This window comes from Pteropus vampyrus, unplaced genomic scaffold (assembly GCF_000151845.1).
Source record: "Pteropus vampyrus isolate Shadow unplaced genomic scaffold, Pvam_2.0 Scaffold114, whole genome shotgun sequence".
NCBI lineage: Eukaryota > Metazoa > Chordata > Mammalia > Chiroptera > Pteropodidae > Pteropus > Pteropus vampyrus.
The window spans coordinates 235,750-245,206 of record NW_011888895.1 but is presented as its reverse complement, the minus strand read 5'-3'; the positions used below and the strand labels follow the sequence as shown (position 1 = coordinate 245,206).

Here is a 9,457-nt window from a genome sequence, read left to right as displayed (position 1 = left end):
GTGTGTGTGTGTGTGTTGCATTGTGTGTTCACCTCCCATAGTTAGATTTCTTTCTGTCACCACATTTTTGACCTCTTTTATCTCATGTACCTCCCACATAAACTTTTTTCTTTTTTTAGGTGAGGCATCCTTTGGTTGACCTCACAGATTGCAAGGACCTTGTCAGTTTACAATTTCTTATTTTTTAATTTTTTACGTCCACAGCACCTGGTCTTCCTAGATGGTCTCCCATCCAAGTACTAACCCGGCCCAACCCTGCTTAGCTTCCGAGATCAGATGGGATCGGGCCTGTTCAGGGTAGCATGGCCGTAGACCCACATAAACATTTTAGGTATTTAATTTCTGATTCTAAAAGTAGTACTCATTGATACTTTCCTAAACTCTGCAATGTAAGTAGCTTTTAAAAGCACTGATGATAAACTGAACATTTAAATCCAGGATGTTTGATCCCAGAGCATCTGTCACCAGGCAGATGATGTTTCCTTGTGTCTCTAGGCCTCAAAAGAAAAATAATAGTGCCAAGATTTTAATTTTTTTCCTACTCAAGGATGGCAAAATTTTATGATATGAAGAATGTTTAAGAGGCAGACCAGGATATAGTCCTTGTTTATGTGGAAAATGCCCTAATCTATTCTGTAGATTAGAAGACAAGACTGAGTAAGGATTACTTTATCAGTATGGAGGGAATAAGCTTGAACCTGGGAGCACTAACCAAAATAGTAAAGATTCATGCAAGAGTGTGAATGAAATTGGCTTAAAAATCCCTTTATTTCCCTTCTTGCCTTTATCCTTAGGAATTAAAAGGGGCTCATAAGTGTTCCAGGTAGTTTAAAAACATACTACATCATATCTGAAGTTTGAAGTAAACTGAGATTGATTAAATGCTTTGGGTTAGAGAGTGACTTTCAATCAAACCTTTCGGAATCCTTGGTTAGTAGATGGTACAGATGCATGGAGAATGATTCTGAGCTGCTATTTTTTGAACACTTAACATTTAAATATATTTTTATATGAAAACAAATCAAGAGACTTATTGATACCTGACTTTGTATATTGATTATTCATAGATACTGTTAAAAGATAGTTTAGGAGGGCTTTGATTTTCATCTATAGGATCTTACTGTTTTTCTAAATGTATCGTTTTTTGGTTTATAGAATGAAGGGCTACTACTAGATGACATTTAAGGTTTCTTTTAGCTTTAAAGTTCAGTTATTGATCTCTCTCCTCCCTCTAAGAAGCTGCCTCTAGTTTGGTTTCAGGTGGTTTTCATCTAGAATCCCTAAGTAGAGAGAACATGACAAAAAATTAGTAGACAAAACATATGTGGGTGGTGGGTGCTTTGAGATGGTGGAAAAGTGGCTTCAGTTTTCATAAGGTGGAAGGTAATTGGCAGTGATAGAGATAGGGCCAACATGCTGCTTTGAATCTGATGCTTGAAATCTGCTGTGTCTTAATTCAGTGTATTTTACAAATGCTAGAAGTCTTTCTGGAGACATTTACAGACATTCTATGGAAAAATATACTTAAAAATCACTAACTTCTCCTTGGTGTGGGATGACTCCGTACTCCATTTAGAAGGAGATAATTGCTAGGATAGGTGAGACAAGTTGATCTATTTTAAAATAAAATTGTATCTTTTATAAAGATAAAATTATAAGGCACAAATGAGAACTGTGTCTCCTTGACATGTTTCAAAGCATTTATCTGAATATGTGCGATTAAAGAAATTCTTTTAACCACTAAGAATTGTCAGAACACTGATGTTCTTTAAAACTGTCTTTGTAGCTATTAGTATATACTGACAGAGTAGGAGGTTTTTTTTTAATTCATTACTAGAAATTTGTATGAATATGATGTGCTTATTATGCTTATATCTTAGTTGAATTTTGTTCCAAGAGATGAGTATTATTTGTATGGTCTCAATTTGCATATTCTAAGCCCAGTAGGTTAATACTTAATTTAAGTTTTATTATTTTAAAGTTATTTTTGAAATTATATTAACATGCCATAATAAAAAACAAAATGTTGTTTCTCTTCAATCTGATAAGCTTGTTGGAGACTTCCAGTGAGCCATGCGTTCTGTTATGCCCACCTTTTATAACGTCTTTTCATAACAGAATAAAAATGCTTTGTAGGAGTTCTAAAACGTAATGTTTAAGAATCTATTTGAATGTATAGAAAGACATTTACATAATGCTTGCTTTTTTGAGTCGGTGGGTGAAAAAGGTGAAAATGTTGATTGCAGCTTTTGTTAGGAAAACATCTATATAGTAAAAAGTTAAAATGACAACAAATGCACTATTTTAACTGTACTCTGTGTGTATTACTATTGGATTGTTTTTGGATTGGAAAAAATATGATTCTGATCTTTTACAGTTGCTATTAATTTTGCTCTAAACGTGAAAGTGTTAACAGCAACTTGAAAATGTGACAAAGCTCAATATCATTTCTTGTTTATTGCTTGTTTTCCTATTGGACAATTGGAAGTAGCTCTGCCCTGGCAACTAAAATAGGCTATTTGCATAACGTAGTTTGATTGGCTAGCATTCTGACTAACAGTTCCAATCATATGGTGTAGGTTTAGTGGTAGGCTATGCTAATTAGCCGCTGTTGCTGGGGTTCAGGATGGTTTCCCTGTGCTGTTCTGCTGCATTGTGTTGCCTGGCAAGAGACATTGATAAATGAGTGTTTAATGATCTGCAGCAGTTCCCACTCACTGCGGGCAGGCGGATTTTAGAACAGAAGTGGAAATAAGGATTTAATTGCTCTGTTAAATACCTGTAACCAAAATATGTGTATTATATTATAGAAGTTAAGTTGTATAAAATCTTTACCTAATTAAGTAAGTACTTTATAACATGAAAGAGAAATACATTAGCTTTGTCTCTGAAAATAGAACTCAGCAGCACTATGCATAGATTTTCTAAAACACTATTCAGTAAAATTGATCATTTTTCCCCAGATTTCAGATAGTACCATTGCAATAAGTAGCATATTAGATTTTTCTCACGATTTTGACCTTTTATAAAGGCATATGTTTGTTTTTAATAATTTGGTGCAAGCTTTGGGGCAGAATTTGTGTTGTACTACTCATGTGATCTAGCAAATAGGAGCATGCACTTGAACCCGCATTCATGTTCTCTTCATTTGGAAGATCAGGTTGTTATTCATCACCTCCTGCCACTGCGTTTTTCAAATTTAAGTCAGATCTTTTAACTCTTTCTTATACTAACTTTGGTTTACATTAAGTCTTTATTGGGTGCTGTGTGGTGGGAGAGTCTGTAGGAAATACAGCCTTCAGTGCTTTCGTTACGGAACATAATTGGTGAAAAAGAAATACATGCAAAATTAGATAAAAATATGAGAACTATACAGAAAGTGCCTTAAGGACTTATTTGGAAGAGTATAGGAAAAAAGCATCACCAAGCGTTTAAGGATAGGGACATGGGAAACGGGTTAAGTAGTCTGGAAAAGGCTTAAAGAGGAAGCCCATAGAACTTATGTTAAGATTTTCAATATGGTTTAGGATTCAAATAGCTGGAGAGTAAGTAATAGGAATGAAGAACGTTTCCGTGTGAAGACTAGATGATAGTTGAACAGAGTAATATTTCTGGTGGTGTTCAGCTATCCAGTGTAGGTGGGCCTGGCGATCAGGGGATCAGGGCTCCCAGTCTTAGAGATGTCTTGGTGCCTGAGCTGCCAAAGCAGCCTGCTGTCCTTCCTGAAAAATAAGAGCTGCTGTTCCACTGTCCCAGCTCTTGTTTTCTGTGTTTTCTTCACTTAGTTTTGCGGCAACCATTGCTCTTCACTTTTTGTGTCTGTCGGTTAAAGCGTGGGTCTTTTAAACTTAACTTCATCCCTCTCAGCCCTAAAGCATTGAAACAGGATGGCACCAGAAGAAATTCATATGAATGTAGTTGTGTGTTTTAAGTTTTCTAAAAACTTTGTCCTTTTAATTGTTCTATCCTTTAGGACCTGGTTAAATTGGACAGACAAGCTAGTTGGACAGTCTTTACATCCTTGCAAAGAATGGAAACAAAAATGAAACCTTAACATTTGATTATTTATTGTATTTTTCTAGACATATATACTGAAGGTGTATTCTAAAACAAATGACCGGAAACACTTTATTCTACCACAAAGTCAGAGAGACCTAGACTCCTGCACTCAGGACATTTATAATATGATGGAGGTAGATGAGATATGTCTTAAGTATATCACATTGTGGAATGTCTGTGCTGCAAGAGAGGTAGAAATTCGGAAGAAGGGGTAGATCCTTTTTGGACTGGGACTTGGAAAAGATTCTTGGTGGAGGTGGTATTAAACATGGTCTTAGGGAGTGGAGAGGGTTTTAACAGGTGATGCTGTCAGGCTGCAGGGTGTGGAGGATGCTATGCCAGTTGAAGGTGGAGTTCTGTTTAGAAAACTAAGTTTGCTTCGGTTGATGATAAAGGAGACCGTCGTTGAAGGCCACGAAGGGTGGACAGCATGAACTTTGAAGCTTATTCTCGTAAAAAGTGGGGGCTTCTTTATTGCAGTATTTCAAAGTGTTTTTTTTTTTTTTTTAATCTTAAACATGCTTTCTATGACTGTTCACAGGTTTTAAAAGATATCTCTTTGATTTTAAAATAGGAAAACATGATACTGAACAATTTCAAGGTGCTTGGTCTAAGCAACTGGAAGGTTTGAGTTGCTGTCACATGAAATGGGATATGCCATAGGAGAAGCAGTTTTTTGGGTTGGGGGAGTGTACCTCTAAAAGGTCAAATTTTGGATGGATTAAACTTTTTTCAAACAGCTTTAGTGTATTATTATTGTCACATAGTAACTTCATGTATTTGAAGTGTATGATTTGATGAATTTGACATGTGTCATCTGTGAAACTTTTACCACAGTCAGGGTAATGAACATATCCATCCCTCCCCCAAATTTCCCGTGCTCCTTTGTAATTTCGCTTCCTCTTCTCACCTCATCCCCTTCCTTCCAATCCCCAGGTGACTACTGATGTCTTTCTGTCACTATATATTACTCCACCTTTTCTGGAATCATACAATATGTTGCCCTTTTTTTGCCTGGTTGTGTTCACTCAGCATAATCACTTTGAGATTCAGCCATGTTTTGGCACATGTTAATAGTTCATTCCTTTTATTGCTGAGTGGTATTTCATTGTGTGGCTGGCTGTTCCACAGTTTATCCACTCGTTGAAAGGACATTGGAGTTTACAGTTTTGGGGTGTTATAAAGTTGCTCTATTAATGTACATGTCTTTGTGTGATAAGTTTTTGTCTTGAGTAAGCACCTAATAGTGGAATGACTGGATCATGTGGCAGGTGTATGCTTTGCTTTTTAAGAAACTAATAAACTACTTTCCAGAGTGGAGCTATTTTACGTTCCTGCCAGCTGTATAGAAGAGTTCTCGTTCCTCCAAACCTCGCCACATTCGGCATGGTCAGTCTTTAATTTCAGCCATCCTGATAGGTGCATACTGATATCTCGTTGCGTTCCCAGTGGTTAGTGACATTGAGCATCTTTGCATATGCTTATTTGCCCTCTGTATGCAAGTCTTTTGTCAGATACATGATTTACAAAGATTTTCTCCTAGTCCATGGCTTACCATTTTATTCTCTTAAAAGTGTTCTGAAAAAAACATGTTTTGATTTTTATCAAGTTCACTTTATTGATTTGTCCTTTTATGGATCATACTTTTGGGAAAGCTTTTGCCTAATTGTCCCAAGATCTAAAAGGTTTCCTATGGTTATTTTTTTCCCTCTTTATTTTATAGTTTTAGATTTTACATTTAAGTTTGCCATCCATTTAGAGTTAATGTTTGTAAATGGTGCTGTAAGGTATAGCTAAAAGGTCTTTTTTTTTCTTTTTCTTTTCACTCAATTTTTTCTGGAACCATTTGTTGAAAGGACTTAATCTTTCTCCACTGAATTACCTTTGTATTTTTGTTGAAAATCAGTCTTCCATATGTCTGTGGGCCTGTTTCTGGATTTTCTGTTTTATGTGTCTTGAGGGCAATACCATATTGTATGTATTATTGTAGCCTTATAATGTATTGAAATCAGGTAGTGTTAGTTTTACAACTTTTTTTTTTTTTTTAAATTATGACTACTCTAGATTCTTCGCAATTTCACATGAATTGGCAAGTCGTTTTGTTAGTTTCTACAAAAAAAGACTACTAAGATGTTGATTGGGATTGTGTTGACTATAGGTAATTCGATATCTTAATATTGATTCTTCAGAGTCATGCATGTGATATGTCTATTTTTTGCTTTAATTTTTCTCATTAAAAATTTTTTTTTAGTATTCTGGTCTTTCTCATGTTTTTGTCAGTTCACACCTATTTCATATTTTTATATGGTTTTTAAATTTCAGTTTCGGATTGTAGTTGCTAGTACATAGAGATGCAACTGATTTTCATATATCGATCTTGTATTCTGCAACCTTGCTAAAATCGCTTAACTCTGATAGCTTTTTCTGTAACGTTTTTGAAGAACTGGGGAGGACACACTTTAGGAACTGTGCCTCAGTTCTTTCTCTCCTGCCCAGTACCGCCTCTAGTACTTTATAATTAATGGTTACTTGAATCGAATATACGAAAGAGTATGTCTCAGCAGACAAGTTGTAGGAATGAGGCATTTTAAGAAAGATTAATAACTTTAGGACTGATTGGAGGCTAAGAAATATGGAGTCAGAGAAGCCATTTAGGGGGTGATTACACCGCGTCAGGTGTCCGTTAATTTATTAGACAAGTGTACAGAACCCTCCACTAGGTGTTGGAGATAGATATACCTGTGAAAATATCAGAATCTGCTTCCGTTCTTATGAAACTTACTGTCTGTGAAGAGTTATGAGATAAAAGAACAGAGAAGTAGGAGACAAAGGAGTTTCCTAAGGAACCCTAGACAGAACTTAGAACTTGGAGGATGATTGGTCACGTAGGGTGGAGCATGGTTTTGAGTCTGGATGAGTTGGGGGAGAGGATTGTTAGTAGAAAAGGGAAGTCAGGCAAAGGCAGGGGATAAATTCATTTGCTTCTAGATAAAATAAGTATAATTCTTATGTAGAAATTCCAGATTGCAGAAAATTCAGAAATGAATAGGGAATGGGTAGATGTGTGTCTTGCTTTACCATCGAAAGGAGCGAGAGCAGGAGCAGTTAGTGGAGGGGCTGGCAGAATGGAGAGTAGGACTTTTCTGGAAAGGGCTGGAGAACTGGGGGGTGATATTCCAGTGAGCATTTCTGTTTTACTAATGAGGAAATTGAGGCACAGAAAGTTAAGAAAGATGCCTAAGGACACACTTACTTAAGTGGTGGAGCTGAAATTCATGCCTAGGCAGTATGGTTCCAGAGTCTGGTTTTGGACACTAGTCTGTGCTTCCTTTAATATATTTCTTTAAATCTACTTCTTTATTTAATATGTTAAGTTTCTTGCATAAGGAAACTGTAATACTATTGTAAAGTTAGAACATCAGCCTTACTTGTCACTTATAGAAGGGAAGACAAAATAAATAGAGGAAAACCAAAGCAGTTCTGTCAAATTTATACAGCTTATAGAATGCATTCTTGAAAATGATGGAACTATTTATGATTAGTTAGTATCTAAAGGGTATTCTGCTAGATGCCAGGTCGTTTATGATGAGATATGTGAGATAAACAACAGATAGTTTACTGAGCATTTACTGCGCCAGACATTTCCTCTTGGTGCTAGTTATAAACTAATGGATAAGACCGTGTCCTCTCTCGTGGTGTTTCTATTCTAATGGATGGAGATACACAGTACACATCTAAATGATTAGATAGTTGGGGAAGGTACAGTTTTTGCTAGGAAGGTCAAGGATGGTCTCTCCAAGGGAGTGCTTCCTTAAGTTTCATTTGAACACATGTATCCCTGGGATATTGTGGCTCACAGTGCCAGTCACAGTCACGCATAAGAACTTGCAAGTTTATTCTTGTCTTCTGAACAACTTCACATTTCTCTACAGTTGGAGTAGAGGATTGATACTTATCCATATGAAAGCCCAGGAAGCTCATTATAAAAATGTAGTCACTTGTAATCGCAGTCCATCTTGTCACAGAGCCAAGGAGCAGGTGGGAATTTCGTGCTCTGCTCTTCTCAGTGGCAGCAGTCTTAACATTCGTGTCGTTCCTTTGAGGGTAAGGGCTTTCCTGTTTGTAAAAAAGTGAGTAGCATTTGCTGCCAAAATGTCCGAGGCATTAAGAATGTGGTAATATGTAGGAAAATTTAGTTGATGAAAAGCTTGCTAGCGAACCATACGTACCATTTATATTTCTCAGTATGTGGAAGAACATTTCGTAACTCAAAGTTTGAAAAAGTTTGAAAAATTGAGCGTTCGGTCTCTTGGTTCACTCATTCTGCATAAAATGGATTACACTTCGCTGTCTCATTTAAACCATCTCCTAAGTCTTGTAATATCTCTGAAAACATAGGCATATTAACTTTTTTCCTAAAACATATTGAACCAAATCCATTATATTAAATGCTCACTGCAATGGCTGCAACTCAGAAAACAAAGCCAAAAAGGTACATTTTCAAAAACTTAAAGTGAAAATAGTCTATGCAGGTCCATGAGGGAAATTTTAAAAAACATTTTAGTTGACATTTTTTCTATTCAATAAAGTATTTAATGGGAAAATTGGCACTATCCAGCTATTGAAATATTATCCTGACATTTGAGAATCCATAGCATGAAGGCAGCTTTCAAATCCTCCATTTTTAATTTATAAAGTATGTTCACATGTTAGCTCACGTGAGCCTCCCCTGGCGTTGGAATGATTTGTCATCCCCCCTTTACAGGAAGGGCAGCGGAGTCTTGGAGAAGGTCAAGGCCATACTGTGACTTAGTAGAGCTGAGGCTAGACTTCGTGCTTTTTACTGTGGTGTTTATTTAGTGCCCGTCTGTGCTGCAGGCACCGTCGACGGCAAAAGCAGCGACTCCCGGATGGCACCTCGCCTGGCTGCCGTTGGGGCACGGCGTGCAGGGCCCACGGAAGGCCGTCTGCTCCCGGCGTGCTCTCAGGCATTCTGGTGTGTGCTGTTCTCTGCGGGAGTCACTGTTGTGCCAGTGGATGTCAGTATCACCGCCCGTCTTCCTCATGAGCACCATCCCCCTCCTGGGGACAGCCAGGGCTCCGATGGGGGAGGAGAGGGCACTTGCCACCTGACTACAGAATCATAATTTGACGAACGTTATCCATTCTACTCCCCTCCAGGAGAAAGTTTCTCTTTTGTAGCCCCCTCCTCTCTGTTAATCTGTGTTCGAGTCTCATCCAGGCGAGTTAGTTGAGTCAGGCAATGATTTTTTTTGAGTGCTGTTTATTGCCCATTCAGTAAAGATTTGTCTGAATGAAGCAGTCATTCCATCCTGAAGGGGCTTGTATTATACTTTATACTTGGGGTGAAAGAGGTAATAACAAAAGACAAGTACTA

General features: G+C 37.3%; 1 protein-coding gene and 1 non-coding gene across 3 annotated transcripts in view; one reads left to right on the top strand and one right to left on the bottom strand.

The window, feature by feature from the left end:
- Window positions 1-9,457, top strand: part of DYRK1A (dual specificity tyrosine phosphorylation regulated kinase 1A) — a 134,250-nt gene that overhangs the window by 61,374 nt on the left and 63,419 nt on the right. The window lies entirely within an intron of this gene.
- Window positions 196-314, bottom strand: LOC111743473. The gene has a single exon (XR_002781727.1). It is a non-coding gene; the product is annotated as a 5S ribosomal RNA (ribosomal RNA).